At 34.1% G+C, this 26,915-nt stretch overlaps 1 protein-coding gene across 2 annotated transcripts in view; it reads left to right on the forward strand.

Moving 5' to 3' along the window:
- Window positions 1–743: 743 nt before the first annotated feature.
- The window catches only part of AkhR (Adipokinetic hormone receptor), a 56,515-nt gene continuing 30,343 nt past the window's right edge, over window positions 744–26,915 (forward strand). For both annotated transcript variants that reach the window (XM_053758267.1, XM_053758268.1), the window contains exon 1: window positions 744–873. The gene's annotated coding sequence lies outside the window, so the exon portion shown is untranslated. The remainder of the gene's footprint in view (window positions 874–26,915) is intronic.

The following is a 26,915-nucleotide window of genomic DNA, read 5'->3' on the forward strand; positions in this document are numbered from 1 at the left end:
TTTTGACAACACATGCGATAAATAATAAGAAACCAGTAAACCTAAAAAACCTAAAATCAGAAATTTGACATCATGAAATGAAGTTACTATCCCAAGCTCTGCTATTGGCATGTAAGATACACGTGCTGTGAATGACAGCTTGAGAAATCTGACTATCGAGTTTATAATATGATTTGTTTGCAAGTATATCAACTAAATTGTATGAACATTTGACGTCTGAGAAAGTACTGCTGATTCGTTTTGTCTTGTTTAAATTTATCAATAGTTGTATTTAGTTATTATGTGTATATAGTTTTAAAACCACAGGCAATTCAGAATATAGTGTAATCTAAATTATCAATAGCTGAAATCCAAATGTAACCAACAAAAAGCGAGGGTACCCAATATTTACTAGCTTAGTACTTAAGTATATTAAAATAAAATATCAAATTCGTAATATTTTATTCTAACTCTGTTTTCTCTCAATTAAATAAAAACATAATTATACTTTAAATGACTTTGTTGATGAGAGACTTCAATAGAAACAAACATTTTTGTAACTTTATTAGCTAGAGTAAATTAATTATTTTGTTAGCTTTGTTGCTGTTTCTCATTTTTTTATTGTTAGATACCCATAGACAAAACATGTACAGGTTTAAGATTTTTCTTCTTAAAACCAACTTGTATGTACTCATGTTTTTCGCAAAAAAAATCTTTCTTTATAATATTCTAAGATAATCTGATAATATCTGAGCAACTTGCTCCGCGCTATCTGTCTGTAGGGCGGGCGGGCCGCCCGCGGCAGTGCCCAGAGAGCGCGCGGCGCGGCCGAACGCGTGTGACCAGTGCAGTGTGTGAGTGAGTGTTGTGACCAATCGGATGCGACTACACCATGTGAGTAGCCACAACTTTCTCGAGTTTTCCCATTAACTTTTGATATTAAAAAGTGTAACTTCGTTAAAAAAATATTTGTGAAATGAAAAAGTTTGAAAATTGCGATGGAGATTTCGTATATTTTTAAGGCATTTCAAAACTTTCGATAATTTCAGTTAAACGAATTATAAGTATTTAATTTTAGCGAATGAAAATAATATATTTTTTATAAACATTATAAACGCGTTAAAAGTTACGCAAAACACGTCAAAAGTTTACATATTATTTTAATTAATGTACGTCGCGACGTCCGATTTGTGTATGTGACTTTTAGCAATAAAATTTAACAAGGTATATGTACTTACTGCTTATTATGTGGACGTAACTCATTTAACTTTTAAATAAAAATAAGTCTTTAATTTTTGAATGGGAAAAATGTATCCATAAGTATATATATGGTAGTAATTCTGCCCAAATATAAATTGTCGGGGTTTTAGTATTTAACGCAGTATTTTTTCAGATTTAAATCCATGTTAGTTATATGATCAAAATTTAAACCCATTTGAAACAATTTAGTGAATCGTGTGCTACCACAAAATCTTGTATATCAATCATTCTCGCATGCGTAAAATTGAAGTATAAACAGGAAAATCTCCTATTCTGATCGTACGAATGGCTAACAAGGTGTTGTTTTTAAGAAGCTGCACCACGAACCTCTGACCCTGGACTGATAGTGAGGGTTATCTACCACCGGGTCACAGGGGCTCCGTCTCTCGAGGGTCCATTCCGATATTGCGCTCGACATTTTCATTTTCTGCGTACATTTTCGAAGGAATAAAATTAACCTGGATCTAGTCTTCCTTGGCAGACATGGAAGTAAATGAATAGACCTCGGACACAAGTCAATAGAATCAAAGAAAATACTATATTCAGGCGATGTTACAGTTCTGATCTTATATATAAATAACAATGTGAAAAGTTAGCAAAGTGGATACGCAGTATTGTTAAATGATTAGTAAATCATTATATGTTTACGGCACAGTAGCAATTTATTACACTTATGACTGTGCATTAGATGAGTTCAATAAAGGTTTTTTATAAGGCGACTAAATAGTTATTTCTTCGTGGGAATTTCGTGATTCTGGAAACTATCATTCATAGAACGAATATTTAAAACATACCGATTGTTTAAGGGATTATCAGTAAATCAAATAAACTCTTCAGCTTTAGTGAATTATTATATTGCGTTAGTGAGCTTTCTTTGTCTATTTTTATTATTTGTTGTTCCTGTGGTTTTTTTTGTATCTAGAATGTGCATGTATTGTTGATTTTTACAAATAAATGTTATATCTATCTAACTACTGCTATAAGTAAAGATTTATAATATGATTTTATTGTGAAACAAGATACTACAAAAGTCTATTCCCACACACTGGCATCGTGGCCTGGTCATGGCCGGCTGTATGAGTGTACAATACACTGCTATCTACAGCTATCAACATAGCATTAATTCTAGATTATATAGGTAGGGACAAATAAATCATACCGATGGTTAGCTCTATCGAGGTAGAATAAGGTAGCCCCAAAGTTAGAGCCGTGCTTCTCAAAGTTGTCTGGACTACGACGCATACACGTTTCTAAACTTGGTACAATTGTCTTAGAGAAAAGGAGGCAAACTGGTAACAATGTGAATAAAAGACTTTTCAAATATTAAATTAAGTTTTGTTCATGGCCCACTTAATATTCAGTCGCGACCCACCAGTGGGTCGAGTTCCAGTTTGGGAAACCCTGAGTTAAATAAAGTGTGTTATGGGATACTCTCAACGATACAATATTTTTTGTATTGTACATATCAAGACCCAGGGCATCAGATAAAGTTAATTTTCCATCTTCATAGCAAATTCAACAGGGATCGATCCCTGGTCCATTCAGTATCAAACACCACACAGCTGTCAAACTCCTTAAATGTGGGGTAGTTAAAAGGTAAACAGCCGAGAGTTCATAACCCGTTAACGTACAACCGTTTTCGTGGGCGTCGTCGTCGTGGGTTTAATCTTCCCAAAATATAAACGACTAGATATTGTCCGGAGCTTCGCTCCCGTGGGAATTTTGAGATAAAATATAGCCTATTGCAATTTTATATAAAGACATATACATTTGATAAGACTACATGCTTTGGCCTATTTGAAATTAAATTAGTTTATACTTATGGAACTCAACATAAGAGTCTGTGATTTATTGCTGAGTCTGGACCTTTTTTCCATCTTTTGTACTTGTACTCTTGTTTTTGTCGAGTAATCTACGATATCACTCCAGCGCATCGTCTTGCAATTTTTTATCAAACATGCCATGTATTGTGTTTGCTTACATGTACAAAATGATGGTGAATAAAATGTATTATCTATAAAGTTTGTTATACTATCTATCTTTTAAATTGGAAGATTTTTAACTGGAAGAAATTTATTTCGAAATAAGTAATAACTTCGTACTTAGTCTCCTGTATGTAAAAGTTTTATATTTACACTGTTATGTTGTGTATAAAAATAAACATTGGTATTTAGTTGGTTACACTTCTTTCTATCTCATTGTGTCTACATTTTACTTAACTGGAAATCTGAAATGTAATAACGACATTTTAGTATTGGTTAGCATGTTTCTTCAAGATGAGATGATAGAAAATCTGATTTGATAGGTACAAATACAGATACAATATCACTTCTTTATTCCTTACGCTGTAGAGTAGACATAATAAAAAATAAAGAAAATCGAAGCCGCGCCTTATGTGGTTTTATGTGGTCTAGTTATGTTTGTGTATTACGAGTAGGCATTTGGTTAATTTTTGTTAGGCAAATAAAGATATTCCATTAATCAAAATAAATTAATCACGTTATTTGAAGCAAACAAAACGGAAATATCCAATGTCAGTGATTCATATTTAGTTTTCATGATTTATCATGCAAAAAATATACATTTTGTAAAGTAGGTTACTTACTACCTCTGGGCAGCCAAACAAAACAAGGGGGTGACATAGGCGTGCTTGTTCGGATTATGTGGCTTCTTCTCTCAAACGTAAACAGATAAACAAAACAAAACATCAGAAACCGTCCTCAGTCGGTATTGCTTACATTTATGAATAAACACAAGTGTTTCCAACCCTTATGAATGTAAATAAGAAATACAAGTTTATTTGTTAGACAAATTAAAAAACTTTGCGGTCAAACTTATAACACCCATGCTTGCTGTGGCCGACGACTCTGTCCGCTGAAAGTAAAGTAAATTTTATATGATTTAGTGCTCTTTGATTCAACCATTCAGTAAAGGAATTTCTAAAATTCTTTTCTTAGTACATCACCTCAGCCACAAGTAGTCCACTGCTAGACATAGACCTCTCCCAAAGACTTCCACAGAGACCGATTGACGATATTGTCAGACTACGGTTGATGGATGTCCAGCGCTGCGCTGCCTTTCTCAGTACAAAACACAAACAAATACCGAGTCTTGTACTCAGTATTTGTTTGTGTTTATATACAAATATACAAATAAATGTATACATGTGCTATGAACTGTAATGGAACGTCCATTGTCGTTGTCGTTACTGTCACATCGCTGTGTTCACTGTCGTGGACATCGTGGTGTAGTGCGATTGTCATTGTGCCTGTTACAAGGAACCTCAGCAAAGAACACTACAGGAGCTCTACTGAAAAATGTGTTTATACATGACAAGAAAGCTCCCTGGATAAGGTACGGTAAGGACTAGATCCGTTCCCTGGATAAGGACATTATTCCACAAGCCTTTTGTGTTCGACGACCTAATTCAAATTTACGATAAAAAAAATAATATCGTTTTTCCGTTGACATTATCACCTAACGAGATGGACGGAAGATGCTATCGGAGTCAAAGGTCCCACATGAATATCTAGTGAAGAAAGTAGTCCAAGATACGAGTATGGTACGGAACTGATGACATTTATGCACGATTGTGATAATCTGTATAAATAAATAAGTACATCCAATATCAGGAAATATAATCCGAGGGCAGAAGCTAGTTAGTAATATGCAAATAACATGAAAATACCACAATGTCACTGGGAACATTTTCGTAACTTTACCAAATCGAATGTTGATAGCATTCTCTACGAGCTAAGTAATATAGGTAAGATATGAGATAGATTGTTTACTCGGGGATTATGGCTGTTGCGACATCAGTAGTGGTGGCACACATTTGCCCTGAAACCTGAAGCGGAAATCGCAACGGATTTCCGCTGTCTGCTCGTATTTAATATAGTGATATTAAACACAATTCCATTCAGTTCCTTCCTAAGCTAAGCCGCTAAGCGAGCCCAGGTTTGGTCTAAGTAGAAGTCTTGTTCTACTTTTTCTTGTTCACAAAAAAAATTAAGTGTATGTTAAATAACGTGTCAGAGAAGTGCCATTATATGACAGGCAAACTCCGGCTCGGGTACGGATGTGTATAATCGATTTCATATACAATGCACCGACGTTTTATTTAGTCTCCACGCCGAACTCGGACAAATGTCGACGCTAATACCTGAACGTTGCGTAGTTTCAGGAGAGCTTTTATTTACCGCAATAGAAATTCCGCAATGTAAATCGAATCTGCCAAAGTTTGGGAAACTATTCGACAACAGTGTGGAGACGGTAAAACATGCAATAATAATGTTTATTTTGCAATTTGCAATGATTGTTTTTTGCAGAAACAATACTAGTCTAGACATGCGCCCCCGCGGTGGTGGTGTCGAGAACCAAGTACTTTTCTATCAAGCCAATATAGCCAATTACAGCTTCTTTGTAACTCAAAATTATTGATTTCAGTTAGGTATCTATTTTCTATTGACAACTAGCTTTTTACCGCGGCTACGGCCGCGTCAATTTTTGGGAATATATTTTTCTGGGATATACTTACCTAAAGTTGTTTATGTCCTTCCATTTCCACGGGGATTTTCATTCCTGTAACCCAATGTCATGCAACTAGAAGAGTTATTAGTAACAATGGAATAGACCGAACGATAAGAAAAACATTTTCCATAATTTTTAATTTTTCTTCATAATTTTTCACTTCACATCAATTCTTACAAGTTTATGAATCTGTTACTGTAATATTTAAAGGGAAAATTGCGAAACGTAAACAGATTTCTGTCAAGAGTTTTGACGAGACGAGGTGATGCTTGAAAACTTATGTAATAAGAATTAGGGTAATTTAATTTGCAAGTTGCGTTTTTTACTCATATTAAATTAGAAAGGTAAACGGTTTGCACTTTAAAAAGCCAATTATGACCAGCAGTGGACAGTACTTGAGGCTGAAAATGAGGATGATAAACGTTTTTATATTAATGGGATTTGCAGATTATTATTTGGAAGGAAATCTGCACTCTAGTTTATGAAATAATAACAAAATACTTTAACAACATAAAATCTAATTAAACTTTTAGTAAATTTCGTGTGTGAACATAAGTTTATACCCCGAGCACTCAACTTAATTCTTTAGCGTTAGCTGAAAGTGTCTTAGGGCTGTCATTACTTAAAAAGACGACGTGGGACAAAATTAAAATACCCCGATATTGGTGAAAGTGATGTTCATCCCTGGCACTCAATATTTGACAAGAAAAAGTCGGAGCTAGAACAAATCTGGAGAAAGACTGACGATTAGCAGCCCTACTATTAACAGGTGACGTAATGTCGACACATAACCTCAAGCAATTAATCGCCGTACGGAAAATGCCCGGGTGGGTATAGCGCTGATATTTGACTGGATCGAAGATTGTTGGATTCTCTAAAAACTTAAATTCGCAAAGACCAAACATCAAAATATCTTTGCCATTTTATTATATTAGGTATTTGTCATGAATGTTGTTCTGAGTCGTAAGAGTCTTGTGCAGTCACAATAAAATGAATTAATCCCAGATATAAAAACATTACAGTGATAATGTTCTTATATCTGTGGAATCAAACGTGGCCCTGTTATTTATAAAAAGGCAAAGCAAACTTGGGTAGGTACTTCAAGCTGAATTATGGTTTGGACTCGTTCTGTCAATGTTATATTTTTATTATTGACAAAACATACATTCGCTTAAAGTATGCTTTATCTTTGAATAACAAGGATGTACCTAAAAAGTACTCATAATTTATTCACAACTCTAAGTAAGTTTTTCAATTGGGCTTCCATTATTATATGGTAATTTTTTATTGGTTTAGGTACTTAAATTATGTGGTTTTAGGCTTTCAGAGTGGCTTGATCAGAGACAATTCCAGAAAGAGTTACAATTTGTCGGAAATTGTTATTAAAGTAAAGAACATGAAAAACCATAGAAAAGCTACGTAAAAAGGTACCTACTACGTATTTCTATAGAAATGTCTTCAAGTAGGTAGAGTCACGAAAAAAATGAGAAAATATATTTTAAAAGATACTCATGATATAGATAATCTTAATATATAAACAATAGAATATAAAATACTTAACATAAACATATTACGTATTTTAATTTGGCGACAATCCATATCCATATGTACGAAAATGCGATGACATGCAAAAGTAGAGCTGAGTTTTGATAAAATTTGGAATAGAGATAGTCAATGACCGCAGGTTGGACGGACGGAGGATGGCGGACGCGCGGCTGCAATAACTCTGCTTGTCAGCCGTGGTAATACTATAATGATAGCGAATTAGCAAAGAATTTAGGTTGGTTCGTGTGCTAAAATCTGCGAACTTGAGTGGCGCCAAAAACGAATCATATCAAAAAAATTATTGTTTATTTCGCGGACGTATATATATTTTTATATTCGCATTTATAAAAGTTATCGCATACATTCGCATCTATTACGTAAACACGAAAATTCCGCACCTCTAAACATGATATAATTAAGCTGGTTCATATTGATAACAAATTGATGGCTGGCGTCTTGATTGGTGATCACCAATCAAATAAAGTGCTGTATTGCGTTGTATTGTGTTACTTATCATGCCTTTTGTAATGTTGTAACTAAAATAGCTACACAGATCATCATCATCAAAAGCCATTAAAGTACGGAGGAGCTCAAGATATTTTTGGTCACCCATCCACTGATTAAACCGCCATCATCAAGCGTTTCATGTCTTCTATAGACTTACTTACTCCTCTGGCTCAGTAACACCAAGTGGATCTTGGCTTCCGAAACGAGAGAAATATAAACGATTCCATAGCACAGAAATAATGACTATGGCATCTTCTGTTCTGCGTTATGGTTGCCAGTTGACAGTTGACTATAAGTGAATTCAAAAATTATTTGGGTAGTATGTGCTTACTGTGGAGTTTACTATTTCTATCGTATAACCTTTTTATTAAATGGTGGTATATTTTGGAGCGGTTCTAGGAATGGATTCATAGAAATCCATATTAAAAGTTGACCGGGTAAAAAGGGGCTAATTGAGGGTACGTGACATGGGTCCTACAAAATAATCCAAAATTATCCAGTTGATAGCTTTTGCAACTTCTATCGATTACAAAGTTACGTTAGCGTAGCGACAATGCTAAACTTCTAACCGATAGATAAAAGAAATATATAAAATTTTATCTATGTTCTAACCTCTTAACTGTCACTTAAGCCAGCTAAGAATACAAATAGTATACCTATGAATGAAGGGTGAAATTACCCAAATAATCCTTACATATTATAAAACAAAGACTGAGTTCGCGATAAACTACACGGATACACGGATTTTCATGCGGTTTTCACCAATAGATAGAGTGATTCCCGAGGAAGGTTAAGTTAAGTGGTATAATTTATTATGTTTTAACGCTAGTCTTTAATAAAAAGATTATTGAAGAAAAGCAGTTATAAAAGCGTATGAAAAACTCAGTAACACGAGATTACCTTTGGTCTTGGTCTAAATTGCCTTTTAAACAATTTTCAAACAAATTATTAATAAATGTAGGTACGCAACTTTTTAAATAATTTGTTCGGAAATTGTTTTGCGACACAAATATTACTTATAACTGAAAGATAAGGGCCGTGTTAATCAAATTCGTGATTTGTGTGGTATTTTCGGATTAAATTTGAACATTTATTATTCATTCGGCACCTATATTTATTCAATAAATTGTAGCATTTTCTCATAACGGATTGATTTTACGATTGCTTCCATCAGCTGTAAACACGTCGGGAGCTGAGTTTTTCCACATTTTCTTCTCCACTACGCACTCCTCTTGTAATTTCCACGCAAACCGATATAAATAAAATATGATCCGAAATGTTGAAAAATCATATAATTGAATTTGAATATTTGATTTGTTACGTGTCGGAAAAATAATAAAATGATATTCACGTCGAGAATGTCAGCAAACATATAAGAAACGCCTACATGTCTTCAAAGAAAGCATATATTCATTTCACAGACCAGTGGATTTGACACGATTTTTAAATACGTATATTTATATGGGAGGCTTTTGCCTAACAGTGGGATATGATATAGCTACTTAAAAAATATTATTACGTTTCGTGCTATGAAGCTCTACACAGTCGGGTAATACTTTGTTTTCTTTCGAGTATCGGTACATAATCGGTTTGAGAGCTATGTCTGCAATCGGTCTCATTTGCATTTGCAGTCTGTAATATTTCTTTGTGTGATAATTACACATATATAAGTACACCCAGATAATAAAAATTAAATAATGAAGTCACTGTGCGTAGCTAGTAAAATATATTTTTCGTTTTAAATCAATATTTGGGTTAAGGCATTGATAATTAATCTTATGTGTTTTTCTTTTAGTTTTCTTAATTATGTGTGTTTGATATGAATTTTACTAATTCTATAAATACATCGTATTGCGTAGTATATACGATACAATATTTTGAATCATCGAAGGAACCAGATATATTTTGATAGCATTAACGTTATCGACATAACAAACATTTTTATTGCTTCCTTCTGTACGGCTAAATAATTCTGGAACTAATATTCAGTGGAATATTGTTGTTGATACTATATATACTTATTTTTTTAGTGATACTCATCAGGACCACGAGAAATCCTTATATACTGCAGTATGGTGAAAAAGTCTTCAAATAAGTTTAATAACGTTATAATCTGCGTAGTTTTTGAGTCGGCGATAATGTTATCACGGCAGAGTGCAGCACTATATTGGCTACTTTCAAACTATATTTATTTATTTATTTCTAATGTCAGAAATATAAAAATAAGGAGCTCGTATGACAGTAATCTATTCGGACGTCACGATTTTTGAAGTCAAAATGCATTCCTAAATACTTTAATGAGAATAAAAAATAGTAAATTGCGTAATTAATAAAACTGAATTAAACTTATCCAATTAACCTATCCCACTATATGACTATTATACCCCATAAAAAATGACATTCAAATAACATAGGTACCCTGTTCCGTCTATAGATTAGATACCGCATATTATAGGTACTAATTAACTCATCACCGCGCTTCAATTTAAAATTTACATAATAATCTGAAACGTGTGCCGGAGCCGGGTCGCGACGTTTATATTTCATTTTATTCTTCTAAAGACATTGTAAGATATTTTATCCTTCTAGCCTATTTATAAATCTATGTTCCATATAAAGAAAGTATTAAACTAATAGTAACCGACCTATATTGGCTATGAAATAGCCAAATTAAACGTATTACCTTAAGGCAAAGTTGTTTTAAACTGACCTGAAATATACGACTCACCTTTAACATAAAATGGGTGGTATAATATCAACAATAATATTGAGTTACGTCAAACTTATGAGACTATTCATTAACAAAACTAGGTGGTGATCCAATATTTTATCGACAGGATTACAAAACCCATCTTTTATCGCGGGGGGCACAAAATTGCAAATTAAAAAAGAAAGATCGTTGAACGTTTATTTTTGGATAAGCTATGCACGTTTTGTTTATCGTCAAAAATACATAGCTCTCTTTATTAATTCACCATTTTGAACCCACTTGTTCAACACACTTCAAGTTGGCGAATCAATTTTAGCAGCCTAAAATTCTTTATGTAGTGTGGCATAAACAGTTAATATTTGTTTTTAATTTCGCTATTAAATAAAAATGTGAGGTGACGCTAGTGTGCGGGTAGCAATTGTCTAAATTTATCCAATTTTGTAAACCTCAACTGCCGCCGTTAGGTGATGCGGCATATTCTGTTCTATCATAGACATCATACCCAAAATATAGGAGATTTTCATACAACTTCCCCCTGCGCAAAGTCGCAGATTAACCGGGCACCCGAGCGAGGGACAAACATAGACCACTCAACCTAAGTGGCCCACTACACAGAATGGTCTGGGGGAGAAGCAATATTAGCACTCTGTCCCGTTTCTTCTCGAGTATAAATACGCATTTCTCTTTCTTGTACGAGCGAAGCGAAAGATATGATTTAGTCTACAGTTTTCGTGGTCTACGTAGTCTACTTTTGTATAACTGTACACAAATTCTGAGAGAACAAATATTAATTTCGGAAGTGATAAGGTAGCTATTATGAGCAAGCGAATTCTATTTCCGTGTAAATATATATGACTAGTTGCACCCCGCGGCAGTAACTATTAAAAATATATATGCATAGCAGCGCCATTTGCTTTATGAAGCGCCATTGACTATCAGACTTTTTGACCCAATTCTACGGGAATCGCGTATTTTCGGGATAAAACAATATCTTATATTTTTATCAGCTACCTCAAAATTTCAAAAAAATTGGCCTAGCTGTTTATACGTGAAGAAGTAACAAACACACAAACTTTCGCATATACACTTTACCAATTAGCTCTATGACATACATTTCGTAACATAAGTAGGTACTACAAATTTATCAAATCACATCAAGACAAAGTATTTTTACCGTCGCACACGTTTCGGTTTCCTTTAGGATTTTTTATGTATGATCAAAATATTGTATTAGTTCACGGAAGGGAAAATAAGACAAAACAAATTTTCTTTAAATGCCAAATAATCCAAGATAAACAAACTCCGTTCAAAAATATCAAAACCGTTGTTATTGTCATATTTGTTGACGTGATAAGACACCCTTCCTCTCGTCTTTTGAAAACTTTGGGACTTATTCCCTGATGAGGGACGGAAGTGAAAGACAATAAGAAGCGGCAGAAGCGCACGTTATTTGTTTAATCACTAAATACATAAAATAGTTATCTATTAGCACTTCAGACGTGGTTGTATTATCTAATGCCTAGATGTAAAGAAGCATTTGTTTTAATAACATTAATGCACGAAAATAATTACATCAATTAAAATTAATACAAGAAATTTATTTATTCAGAAAGTAGCTGTTTACCATCGGTTTCCTCATTTGTGTGAACGGGGGTTTTACAGTTTTTACACACGCATACCAAATTTCATCAAAATCAGTCCAGCGGTTTAGCTGTGAAATTCAAATCATTTATTTAGAAATTAGACATTCACAGGCACTTCCAAGAAACGTCACGTTCACGTCAATTTTTATATTAAATAGTAATTTATCACAAGCTACAAACTACTGGCATTTGGGATCGACCACTGCTGAGAATAAATGCCGAAAGGAACTCAGACAGTGTTGTCTGTTGTTATATAAAACAAAACAATAACAGACAGGTAATTTGTAGATCAACAAAGTTTATTTGTCTAATCAATTGATTTAACGCAACACATTTAGCTTAGGTACCAGTTGTTGGTGGACGATATAGCTGAATCGGCAGTCTGAATCTAAACAAATAACAGTCTAGTCCTTATTTACCCGTCAATAGAGCTAAAACAACAGACCCAGTACCTAAATGCTTTACTAATTTGCGAAACTAGTCTGGGAAATAGGTACTCGATCGAATACTATAGAGGATAAGTTATCATCTGGCTTTTACATTTCGATGGTCATAACACAGTAGGTATACAGAATTTGTAACAGAAGATGGGTGTGGCTTAGCGGACTCTGGGTTCCGCTCTATCGCGGAAGAAGGAACAAGAGAAGTAAAGAGAGAAATGGGTTGAGTTAAGTTTGTATAAAAAGTCCAAAAGTTTTCTCAGCAGTGGTTACAAAAAACATTTTTCTTAAATTTTGTTGAATCATGAATTTTTCCAACCACACTTTACTACTACAATTAAAAAATAATTTAAAATTAATAAATTAAAGGTTGAAAATATTAATTGGGTCCATAGTTGAGTGTTATAATTTATTGTTTTGTAAAACTGAATATTCCACTACTAATTCAATTCAAAATTCTTTATCATAGATATATAGGATGATATACCTACATCACTTATTGACGTCAAAAAAATTACTTAAACTAGTCTACTGCCGACTTCCGAAGCGCAGGTGAAGAAGAAGCGGCGCAATAGGCTACTATTTGCGCGCCAGGGCTTTTCTCCCGTCAGAATGAGTTATTCTAGGTTATAGTCTACAACTTTGGGAGCATGTATAACAAACATACATCCTCACAAACTTTCACATTTATAATATTAGTAGGATTCCATTCAATCACAAAAACGGTGCATATATCAATTTAGGTGTGTTATCTATATACAATCTCCTTATGTATTAGGTACTGGGGACGGATTTTAATCTCCGGATGTATAATTTAGACCCGCGGAGGGACAGAATCCTTTCAGGCCCTCTGAGGCCCTCGAGGCGACAATCATTGTTATCAAGTCGTGATTACCATCACATCATTTTTAAATATAGAATAGCAATTATTAATATGCACAATATAAATGAAGTAGCTTCCGTTGCGTAGTATTAAAGATTGCAACAGATATATAGATGTCCACGCGAGTTCACGTTGGAATTTACGGCTTTGACACCCCGAATTATGGGGTCCACGTCACAATCAGACTTGACTTTTTGTAGTGTCTCAATGCTGAGCCTCAAAAGTGTTTTTTTTTCTTCACAAATCTCTGTCTAGTGTGGTACGTTGCCACCCTCAGAAAACCATATCTATCCATCTCTTTCGCGGTCTCCCTCTGCCCAATGCCCCTCTAGCATAAATTATATTATTCTCAATAGTAATACAATGTATATATATATATATATATTAGTGGCAATAGCAATTTTCTAGTTATTTAATTTATTCAATTTATTCTTAGTTTGAAAGTTAAATAAAGGTAACATTGAGATGAAATTATTCATCTATTAAATCATAAATGTTTCTGAGGATTGACTGATGACTCTAAATCATATTTTGACTAGCGGCTCGTCCCGGCTTCGCACTGGTAAAAATAGAATAAATTATACTCTTAAACCTTCCTCAGGGGAGGAAGGGATGGGGCTTATGGGGCATGGTGAAAACGATTATCCCATTCGTCTGCCTCATCCCCACGTAGTAACGTCACACAAGTTTTGTTACAAAAATTGCATCTCTCGTTAGTTTTGCTTGACCACAATTGTACACATCTGAAACACGTTATACCATTGTTTATAAATAGTTATAGGTACATATTGTGAAACTTTGGATGGATGGAAGTATTTTTCTATAATTTTAAGTATAGTCAACAGCACATCAATCTACCCAAATTCATTGTAATCTCGCCGCTATTACCGCGCCATAGAGGTTCATTTAGGATACTTGTTATAATGTACAATTATTTTATCAAGAAATTTTCATGATAGGATTTCACGCGGCAAGTTAGTCATAGAATAGAATAGGTTTTATAGTTTAAACACAAAATACGAACGGAAAATGTTCCATTTCAACGCATTTTTGACCTGCGTTGAAAATGTGCCCGTGCGAACGAGGACTTAGGTACATTGCGGGTGAAAATTAGTCATACCGTGAGATGGTTTTGAAAACAGTTAATTTCAATACTTGTTTCTAATGAACTGTCACTCGAATCTTGCTAACTTTGATAAGAGAACGTTCAGTAGAGGTGCTGTTAATTGGCAGTTAATTAAATTTCTCTGATAAGGGGCGTGGTGCAAAGTCTGGGGGTCAGATGTAGATTCGGTCACGCCTCAACACGTGAAGCGATGTTTTATATTATCATATTATCTAATATATAGAGGGTTATGCGAACTCGCTAGACTAGGTACATAGCTTATAGTAAATAATACTTTATACTTTAAATAGGTGGTAGGGATATTTGACAAAAATAAATATATTTGTTTAATTGTCCGTTTTAACGTTGATGAACTTTGTGCGCATGATTCCATTCTAGACGCAGTAATTTTTTTAATGTTTGGAAACAAAACGACTCACCCTCTCACGCTTTCTATGTGATTTGCTTAGAAATTAGACCTTCACAGGCAATTTTTCACGTAATTCCTTTATGTAACACAGTAGGTTAACGAACAGCGGGTTGGCTCAGGGAAAGCTATATTAGGAAATAAGTCGGTGTACTACTTGTATTATAAAAAAAATGGTGATCGTCTCGGGCGAAAATATATAAATATAAATCAATGCGACTACACATGTGTAGTATGCGAATACACGAGAAGACGTAGGTCGCATATTCAATGGGTCATTTCTACGACCGTTGTGAATGCCGTGATACCGCTGCCATTTCTAAATTCTAACACAGACAAGAATTAATTTTATTACAATTATCAAATAATTCATCCATGCCCCTGGGTATGTTAATTTTATTATTGTTTGATGTTAGAAAAATACAACGATAAAAATTGCCTGATAGAATGACAAGTAACTAACTAAATAAAATACATAATTAAAATTCCTTTACGACCCCCTAAAATAAATTAATAATGTTTTCTTTACTCTCAAACCTATATGGAATATATATACATTAAAGTTAATTTCATATTTTCAGCCTCATTTATGTTCAAACAATTCAAGTATTGAATTTGATGGAAAAATACGTGTTAAATGATCTCACTCAGGAGTTTAAGGGAATGGTGGTAAGGAACACTTGATCCAAATCCCACTTGACCTTTACGAAACTTTACTCCTACAGTGAAACCAGCAGGGTTTAACTAGTTAAGAAACTTACTCATCCCGCACATATAAACACAGTGTTGTTTTCGTTCAATAAGTTGAAACTGATAACTTTGTTTACTGTTGTTATTGAGTAGATCAATTTATATCATAAACTGAAAAATGTATGACTAAAAAAGAGGCCAAGTACGATTACGTTCTTCCACGAAGGGTTCCGTTGCAGTTTGAGGATATATCAGTGAAAAGGTTAATTAAACCTTTAACTTAAAACACTATATATTAGTAAATAAATTTAAACCTTTAAGGTTTATATTTATTTACTGGTACATAGTGTTTTATGTATATATTTTTTTCTGGAAGGGACTGGAAGAGGACCCTTTAAGTTTGCCGTTGCCTTTATGTATCCCTTCAATTTCTATACCCTTTTTTGTATTTTGTTATCCCATTAATATAATAAAGGCGAAAGTTTGCGAGTATGTTTCAGCTGGGACAATTTTTATACTTTGGATTAACATATAGGGTACTTTTTATACTGACAGAATGTGATTTGGTCAATAGCACTTTATAAAGTAGATGGCACTCCTGTACATAAAAACGAAGTATTTAAAAAAATAATTACACGCGGAGCTCATCTAGTATGCAATAAAGTTATTTAAAAAAACAAACAAATAATAAAAAAACTTACTCAAATAGCTACAAACTACTAGCATTTCGGAACGACCACTGCTGAGAAGAAATGTCAGCGGTATTAACCTTATAACAATGATAATGGTCATGTGTAATGGTTTATTTGTTACAAAAAGTTACAGCATTGAAACGATTACGCATTTACTGACTGACAATGTACCTAAGGAATAATAAGATTGCGTTACGGATCAAAGACTAAATTTCTGATCCTTAAAGAATGTTAACTTTCCCTTGTGTAGTAATAAAATACATTATATAAAAGTGAATTTTGTAAGCATATGTTTCGTCACATCGCACTTTACAATATTTGAAATCGATAGAAAGAGACAAAGCACACTATAGCTAAAAGTATACTTTAATTTTTTATGAGTAACAACAGTGTCAGTAGAATAAAATCTGGTACAAGATATACTTTTCGTCGAATTTGCCACGCAAAGCCACACAACACCTTAGCCCACAAAGTCGGCAATGCGTGTGTGACACCTTTGGTGCTGCAAGCGTCAATAGACTGCGGTGACCACTTTCCATCAGGTGGGCCGCATGCCTGTTTGTATGCCAGGTGCGTGAACAGTAAGAGCTTTGGTAGTATAATAAAAGGTTTAGGTTTAGGGGGTCACATCGAGATTACTAGTTCAGTCAGGACTACGGATCTTCGTACACAAAAACGTGTCGAGGTTTTTTTTAGTACGCATTATGTTATTTAAGTCTACTTCAAAAGCAGTTTTAAAGTAAATGTCAATGGCGTAAAATGGAGCAGCCAATGCAGGATCAGATAAAATTTAAGTAGAAACATTATAGTCGATATATCTTTGAAGTGAGTACGTTTGCACCAAACCGGTTAGTCTATGCTAAAGTTGATTTTTTATAGGAAATGAAAATACTTCATACAGACATTCGCGATACGATAAAAAATAACTAGATTCTTAATCACTGAACATATAAGTTTCGTGGAAACACTGGGATCACAATTTTGGAGCGCTGGAGTTTGCCCGTCGATGAGAAATTACTTTATTATAATAGGTAGGTATATGTTATGTATATTTTTTGGGTTGATGTAAAATATCTCAAAAAGTAATATATATAATACTTATTTACCAAAATGAATTTGGTTACATTTCGAAAATCGGAAAATTGAACATGCATTTGCAAATTAGGTAATTATATTCGGTTGTTTTCGAATAAAATATATAATGTTGGATCATTTTTGGAAGCACATTATGGGTTGACATAACGTTCCCAAAAATCCTGATTTCAAGGCCCCGAGGATAGACCTTTCCTTGTGACATGGCAATGCTTTTATACGTGATACCGATATAAGTAGATAGTAGACTTGCAAGAAAAAAATTGGTAAATATTAAGTAGTGCTTTCAAAATTTAAATTTTATAGAACAATTCACATTCCATGTTCAAATAAAAATAAAAGGTAGTTAAATAATTTATTCAGAAAATAAAAACACAAAGAACCACGCTGTTCTCGGCAAAAGTAGTCCTTTCACGGCCAACACTCTTCCAGACTTCATATATAAAGGCTCGTCAACATAACATCATCGTCTGTTCAATCAAAACAGTGAACATGTACAAGTTTGTAGTCCTATCTTGCTTAGCAGTAGTGGCTACGGCCGGCGTCATATCTAGCCCTCTGGCGTACTCGGCACCCTACGGTTACGACTATTCTCTCGCATATACAGTGCCTTTGTACAACCCTTCAAACTACCGTGATGTCCTGTCACTGGCTCCAGGTCAGCCCGCCAACATTCTTGGTGCTGACGGCCGTCCTTTGGATACTTTGGAAGTCAACTTGGACCGTTCAGCGCATCTAGCTGCCAAGGCTTTTGATGGACATGTCCTGAAGAAGCGTTCCGCTCCTCTGCCGTACTTGGCCGGGCTGTTCAAAGTGTCGGTTATGCTGCACCGTACTTGGCCCCGGCTCCTGTCATCAGCCCAGGGTACATCGCGCAGCCGCTCCGCACCTTCCCTTATACCGCTACTTACGCGCAGTGGTAAAATCACCTTGTAAGTGTGGCATGAAATAAATTTCAATTGAAATTATTTATTGTTGATTAATTTGCTAGCTATAGCTTTTCTATATGTTTTTATTATAAAGTTAATGTAAGTACAGAAAAACTGTAACATATCTAACAGTATTAGGAATCAATTAAGTAACCTTGGACTATTTTCTCTTATGAGAAAGCAGTTTGTAATTAGATTCTCTATTTTTATTACAAGCTTTTTTTTACTTTCAATGTTTTGTGAAAAAAATATTAAGGAACCTACCAAGGAACAGATATCCTGTTGTGGTCCTAGTTGTTTCCATATCAAGATGCCCCCTACTTTGTAACTCGCAAACTTCGGAATAAACTTATCGATGTCATTAATCAATCCATAAAATAAACAAAAGGCCAAATTGAAACATATTTGTTTACTTAGACATGAAATCAATTAAAATAGATAATTGGGTAAAGAGTAAAAGAGTTACCGAAGGGGTTATAAAAATAAATGTCGAGATCTGTGGGCGATATGAATATTTTTAATTTCGATATTCTGTGTAAGTTGTACCTGTTAGTACCCAGTGTTTCACCCACGTGGAGATCCCAGAGGGTGTACTGTGGTAGTAGTCTGAGCTAAATTTTTCACGTCCTGCAAAAAATAACACGTACCTACAGGTATAAGGACAGGAATAGGAAGCTCAGCACTGGTCTGGTCAAGTTAAGATTAAAAATGTTATATCGATGTCTACACATCGATATTATATTTTTATAACATACTTACACAAACAGTCTCGTAGGCATACCATTGTTTTTTAATGTATATTCAAATTTACAATAGTTTTTAATTATTCAATTAAATTCATTAGAATAAAAATGTTCAGTGATGAACTTTCCCGAATTCTGAATTGAATTGTCAGGTCTCGAATGAAATAATTGTATAATGCAATATAATCTCGTCAAAAGGTTTCAATTATGAAACCTTCAGTTCAAGAGGTTTTGATTCGAGTCGCGACTTGGCTTGATTGTTTGAGTTACTCGATTCAGTTAATTAACAACATTGCCCGATTGACGCGCCGTGTTGACACATACGTGTTCACGTAAATGGAGGTCTTGATTTCAAGTTAACACTTTGTAAAATCTAAATGCCAATAATTAAACATTGTCATGAATATTTAAAGGTATTTTACTTCAAAAGTAAGTAAATAAATAAATCTTAAGAAAAAGAAAATCTTTAAAATTTCACTTAATTGCCCAACTGATGAAAACCTTTTTCTCAGAAAAGAGAGGTATTTCTCTATTAGAAAAGATATTACGCTGGCTGAATTGTAACTATATATATCATTCAATAACTCCTTCACATTAGTGTATTAATGTAATAAAAGCATCTAGGAAAGTAATGTAATGTGAATTTAATCAAGTCATAGACACAATTTTGTAAATCCGTAATTATAATAAATTATAAATGCCCCAACAAATTCGGCAACCTATGTGGGACACCCCTAATATCGCAGACGTCCATAGCCAGTGACCACATACCATCAGAAGGCTAAATGCCTTTTGCCTGCTCAGTTGTGTATAAAATAAAAACAGCAATGTAATGAAGACAAGATATTTTAATGTTAAACGTATTTGTATTTAAAACAAGCAACTGTGTGACTGCGCAATGCATCCTCATCTGCATTCATTACAAGATGCAGCAATTTAAAGTACTTTTTTTTTCTTTTTTTTTTATCTACTTATGTTTAAAGTATGTTTTTATTCCTGTAGGTACTCTACATTATGAAATGTTAATTTATAATAAGATAATTACTAACTTAAGATAATTACTATAATTAAGTAATTATAATAATTATCTTAAGTTAGTAATAAGTATTTGCTGCTATTACCGCGCTCCATTAAATATTTCTTTCCCAAAGGAAAAGGTGAGTCTTTATAAAGTTAGTTATATTGGTTGAGAAGTTTAGTAAGTAGATAATGAAGCGTAGTTTATTGAATCTGCTACGAGTATAGTTTAATATTCACAGGAGGCAACGTAGGCTGGCATGTACATATTCTTTTAAAAAATTCTGTCAGATCGGTTCGTCAGCTTTTTGAAGCCCGAGGGAGAGATCTAAGAAGCATCATTCCACGTAACGTTTGACGTTAACTTTTATGTCGGTCTAACGTACCTACATCTTGGAACTGACTCAATCAATTCAGTTATCTTCAACATCGCAGGAATTTTCAGACAATTACTTTATCGTAATGGAGTCTCGAACGTTGTATGATTGTGATCAGGATGTCAGACCATATCTCGGCATCAGACGTATGAAGCCCAGTAATTGTTTGTTGTGACGAATTTGCAGCTCGATAGTAAGGGGTCGCCGTGACCTTCGGAGGTCACCCTCCCTTGTCCAGTTCCTCCTCACCTGTCGAGACGGCCGCCGTCGTTACCGTTCGTATCAATTCGCACGATCTTGAGCAATGTGAAGGAGTTAATGGGAATGGAAAACACCTTTGACTAAAAGGTTTTTAACAAAAAAAGAAAAAAATGTTTACCGTTAAATATATTTTAAACATTAATCTGGGTTTCAGTACGCTCGCTTAGTCAAAACAATGAAAAGTGTGCGAAAAGTAGACAGTGTTGCATATATTTCAGAAAAATTAATCTTAAGTTTGCTCTTATATATCTACAAAAAGAAAGACAGAAGTTACAAAACCGTAAAGTCTCACCTTATTATTAGTAGTTAAAGTTCTAAATTATCATTTGTCACTATCGCACTTTAGAATAATTTGGCATCGACAAATGAGACAAAATATACTTTTTAGTTTTTAATAACAGTTATCAATTAGTTATGTACTTACCTATTAAATCCGCTGCCTAAATAACTTTATTTTGATGTGGCAGAAACCTGACACCCATATAAATTAGACAACTAGGTCGCGCGTCAATACTATTTAAAAATATTTTAGTATAACCAGCAAAATAAGGGCTTCACATCATTCATGGAGACAGTTCGATGAGACATCTCATCTTTTATTCATTATTTGAAACACATTTTTATTTACTATTTCTCTCAAGGTCTTGTGTGTATTCATTGCTGTGACGTCCAAAGCCCGGAGTCAGCGTGAAGTATAACCTTAAACTTTGAAAATTCGTCTGTTATTTTACAATCAGTAAAGTATAATACTTTCTACTAAAATTATTTATGCAGTGTGGCATAATAATAATAAATAATAATAAATAAATAAATGTTTATTTCGGACGTAATCCATATATTGTTAGTAATTTACAAAGTAACTTAAAACTAGTGTTAGTAACAGAAAACAGTACTTATCCAAAAATATCACACATAAGACACAAAACAGTACGTCCTACCAGCTAGGATCCCACCCCCTGGTCACCGGTATTTGTACATCCACCGTGGTGTGAAGACGAATCCAGTGAGACAGTAATGGGGAGTCCCATCGGTCGGTTAGGACACGGATAATATTATTTGAGCTGGAACGTAATCGCATTAAAAGAGCCGCACATCGCTTTCTAATAATTGCATAGAAGCAATCAGTATTGGCGTCGGCAAACATTTTAGACGCGCTGCAAAAACGCGGCAGCCCAAACAATATTCTGAACGCGTCATTGTATTGAACGCGCAAAGCGTTGTATGCGCACTGCGTATAGTCTATATGCGTATAGTATAATAATCTGTTGTAATATTTTGAAATATTTTTATTAATAAAATCAATACATATAATAACATAAGAAGAAGAAAGGCCAAATTTGTACATTGGATATATTTTTTAAATTCTTCATGGAATATACTTAGTTACTGATATAGATGACGAAAATATAGTTTTGGAAATTTTTGTCTTCTGTCTATCTGTCTGTCTGTCTGTCTGTCTGTCTGAAGCGCATCACTCGAAATCTACTGGACCGATTTGCTTGAAATTTGGTATGTAGGTACCTTATATACCGGGTTAACATCTTAGATACATTTCATCCCGGAAAATAAGGAGGGTCCTGTAGGAAAATTAGATACATTTCATCCCGGTAAATGGTCAGGTTCCCGTAGGATAATTGAAAAACTAATTATGAATCAAAAATGCCTCGGAATCCCGGGTTAACATCTTATAGACATTTCATCCCGGAAAATGAGGAGGGTCCTGTAGGAAAATTAAAATAACAATCCACGGAGCCGATTTACTTTAAAATTTTGTAGAAAGGTGTAAACAGAATATAAACAAATTGTTTTTATCGATGAAAGTCTGATATAGATATAATTAGATTTTTCAATTTAATTTTGTTATATTTTAGTTTTGAACATAAAGATGATTGATGGCGCCACCAAGACTTTTAAAACACGCTATGGTTTCGCTCAGACAAAATGATATAGATATTATACTTCCGAAATAAATCACTAGATGGCGCCGCTAAAACTTTTAAATTTCTAAATCACGCTATGGTGTCTCTCTCACAAATCCATACTAATATTATAAAGAGGTAAGTGTTTGTGAGTTTGTATGTTTGAGGCGGGTAATCTCCAAAGCTACCAAATCGATTTCAAAAATTATTTCTCTACATTATCCGATATTGCTATAGGCATTTTTGTTTTGAAATAAATTAGTATTCAGCCAGATCAATCAACATTAATAAAGAAATCCGGAAAAAGAAGCAAAAAAAAATTGATTATATTGATTATACATGCACACAATGTACTACAAAAATATAGGTTTTTAGTAGATCCATAAAAAAGGACGCGACACAATATTATATATAAAAAGATATTGTAAATTAAAAGGTGCATTTTTACAATTATTATTACACAAGCATATTAATCCTTATGATTAAAAGTATTGAGTAAGTATTGAGATTATTTCATCATGAAGAGAATTTCACGAAGATAAATTTTGTCCTTTACAGCACATAAATTGGATTAATGGATTCTGAAATATCGGGAAATTAAAAAATACGCACGCCGAATTATTTTAAGTAGGTAGAGATACTTTTATATAGTTGAACACGGCACGCGGCGACGGCGGCGGCTCGCTATGTAACACAGAGCGCGGTCATGGCCCGCAACGAAATCGTAAGATTTTTACTTGATACTTATGTCGCCGAGGTAATTTTATTTATTTTTGTTTTATTCATACAAAAATTGTTATTGTAAGAACGACTTCTTTCTTTCTTTATGAAAACTAAATTTACAATACAACACAAAATATACCTATTTATGCCCCATAAAAATTATATTAATACAAAATAATACAATTGTGCATACATATGGACCAATGGTGGGCCTATTGCTAAGCAATCTCTTCCAGCCAGCCTTTGGGTAGTGAGAGAGGATAACAGAAGAGGGTGGGCGCATTGTGGGCGTAGTATGTATCAATATATCAGTATAAAACTCTTCCGTTACTAAGTGACTGACTGACTGACTGACAGACAACGTACACCCGAAACTGCTGCAACTGCTGAAAAGTTCTACACCGTTGAAGTTAGTGATTTGAAAATTTGGATTTCGATTGTTTACAACAAAGTAATGAATACGTGTTTCAGATTTTTCTGAAAATTAACCCTTAACCCCTTCAAAACGGGGGTGAAAAATTATATGGGACTTAATACAATTTGCAAGATAAAAAGCTGAAAATTAGCACACTTACTTTTTGCAGTAAATAACAGATTACTGTTATTTACTGCAAAAATACAAGTAGAGTAGATACAAAAAATAATTAATCTACGTTTGTGGTTAATAAAAAACCGGGACGTAAAACGTCATGGAAAATGGGACGGCACGCGTTGCAGAAAGCGGGAGTGGGAGTAGGAGCGGGAAATGGGAAGGAGACACGTAGTGGGGAACGGGACGGGACACATTCCGAAAAACATTAGGGCATAATATGTAGGAAATGGTACGGGATATATACTTTACATTACATAGCAGGAAGCGGGATTGGACAAGTTTGCGGCACGAGACACGCAGCGGGAAATAGAAAATTGAACTAAAGATGAGAAAAATGCGAAGTTGAATCATATATCTTTACCAGTCTTACATAGTACGCGATAAAAAAATTATTTTGATTTTGATTTATTGAAATTATTATATGATAAGGAAAATAAAGCGTATATTTTGTCAATCCTCCTAATATTATAAATACTCTTTCACGCAAAATCTGCTAGACAGATTATTATGAAATTTGGTACACGGATAGAATATAATCTGGAATTACGCATACGGTATTTTTTATCCGTAAATTCCCACGGGAGCGAAGCCCCGGGATGCAGAAAATATTTTCTAAAGTTTGAATGTTTTCAACAAATTGCGATGAAATTTCGTATTCGGGTATAATATAGACTAAAATAGCACACAGGATTCTTTTTATCTCAAAATACCTACGGAAGCGAAGCCGCGGGGCGCAGCTAGTAGAAAATAAATGTTGGTTGACATACTCACCTAATTCGATAGAATAAGCTAATAGAGGTAAATCAAAACCCATACAGAAATGTCAAATTGTCCAATTAGGTTACTGATTTGGATATTGAATTATCCCTCCGGAATTGTGTTCGAATGCTTTCATGGGTTTGATAGAATTTATAGATACGCCTTTCATCACATATGATGAAACAATATATACATAACCTTTACAATAGCATAACTGCTTATAGTGAGTACTCGAGTCTTTGTATTAGTTGATATGAAGTCTGTTAATAGTGTTCTCTGAGCTCGAGTCGTCGTTGCCGAAGGAATTTCGTTATATAAAGTCAATTTATGTCTTCAGAAATTAGACCTTGACAGGCACTATTTCATGTCAAATTTTAATTTCTCAAAAAGAAGCTACAAACCACTGGCATTTCCGCCCAATCATTTACATAGTTGACATGTGTTATTCGCCCTACCCACATCCAAACTCACATTTGTATAAAACGCATGTGCGTGTGGTCCCACTTCTTTAAATTCTATAAAATTATGCTTGGGATCACTATTAATTCACTACTAAGGAAGAACGATCAATTTTTTTATTTTATTTGCGTAAAGATAGTTTCTGTGTGGAAACTTAGATACCTACACAGCGAGGTCACATTTGAAGATGTACATACTTGGTTATCATCATGACCAACCATCCGAATACTAGATAAATGTAATATAAAATACCTAAACGTAATCCTGTTTGTGTGAAGATAAGTAGAACACGACACCATGCGTAGTGGTGGTAAACTATCAATATCGCCAACACTAAATGCCGAGACTGTCACTTCTATAGTCGCAATATTTTTGCGTCTCGTCTAGAGATTATGCTCCTGTTTAAGTTACACATATCTTTTTTTCTTTGACCTAGTAATAAAACATGACATTCGAAAGGGATCTAGTGGTGTGTTTCGATCCATCAATCTACGCCTCTGTCTCAGCTGTCACAAAAAAATAGAATAATTTAATTTAGGTTTTAATTAAGGTTGCCGCGGTCCCGATAGAATCTTCAGACACTTTAGTGAAAGTTGCCTAACAGTATCAGGTCCATTGATGTGTGGAAAATATTATTTTGTTTGTTTGTATTCATAACACAAAGTCACAGATAGTAAACAAGTTATCATAATATTTGGAAAACATAATTTATTCGCAGGTCAACCTTGAGTTGAGAAAAATATCACTGTTCTAGTTATAGTAGGTAATTCGTTCACTCTTTGCCCGTAGTACTCAATACTCAATATTTTTATTGCATAGGTACCATAAAGTTGACATGGTGTTATAAATTATATTAAAAAAACACATATTTATGGACCCCGGCGGGCACAGCAACATGCGTAGATAAGAGGAGGTCGCACTCAAAATAAATGTTTATAAGTAAATTGTAAATTATGGACTCAATTCAATTCAGTTAAAAAAATCACTATTTATATTATTACCGTAACCCTAATAGGTAACAACAGTAAACCCAATAGGTTTACTATACCGGACTACGGGAAAATAAACAGTTGACCTGAGAAGTGCTAGCCTGATGTTGTCTCGTCTAGGTTGATATGACATTGTTTCGAGATTATATGAGTGTCAATGTCACAATGACAACTAAGGAAGTGCAAAGTTGAATAATCAAGTAGGAAAGCGAGCCCTGGTAGAAACCAGGGAAATGTTCTGATGAGAGAGAGACAGTCTGTCTGAAAATATAATTTGTTGCTCAATTAATGGCATAAAATATTGATCACTAAATGATAAATATGAAGAAGACATAACTTAGGGATACTTGTACATGATAACCCTAATAAAATATTCAGGTATCTATTATCATACATCTCAAAGCGATCAACCTTATTTCATCATCATCATCAGTCATTTTAATATCCTCATTTATTGATAGGTGTACTATTATTGTCTTGTCCATTTGATTTCTTTATATGTGTATGTTTGTCGCATCCAATAATCCATGAATGATGCATGCAAAATAACCCGTTTCTATAATTTTATTTTTCACCATTGTAGACACAGGCAGGTACAAAATGGTTCAGCGATGAAAACAAAACACTACTTATTGGAGTTAATA

This window comes from Plodia interpunctella, chromosome 18 (genome assembly GCF_027563975.2).
Source record: "Plodia interpunctella isolate USDA-ARS_2022_Savannah chromosome 18, ilPloInte3.2, whole genome shotgun sequence".
In the NCBI taxonomy this organism is placed as follows: domain Eukaryota; kingdom Metazoa; phylum Arthropoda; class Insecta; order Lepidoptera; family Pyralidae; genus Plodia; species Plodia interpunctella.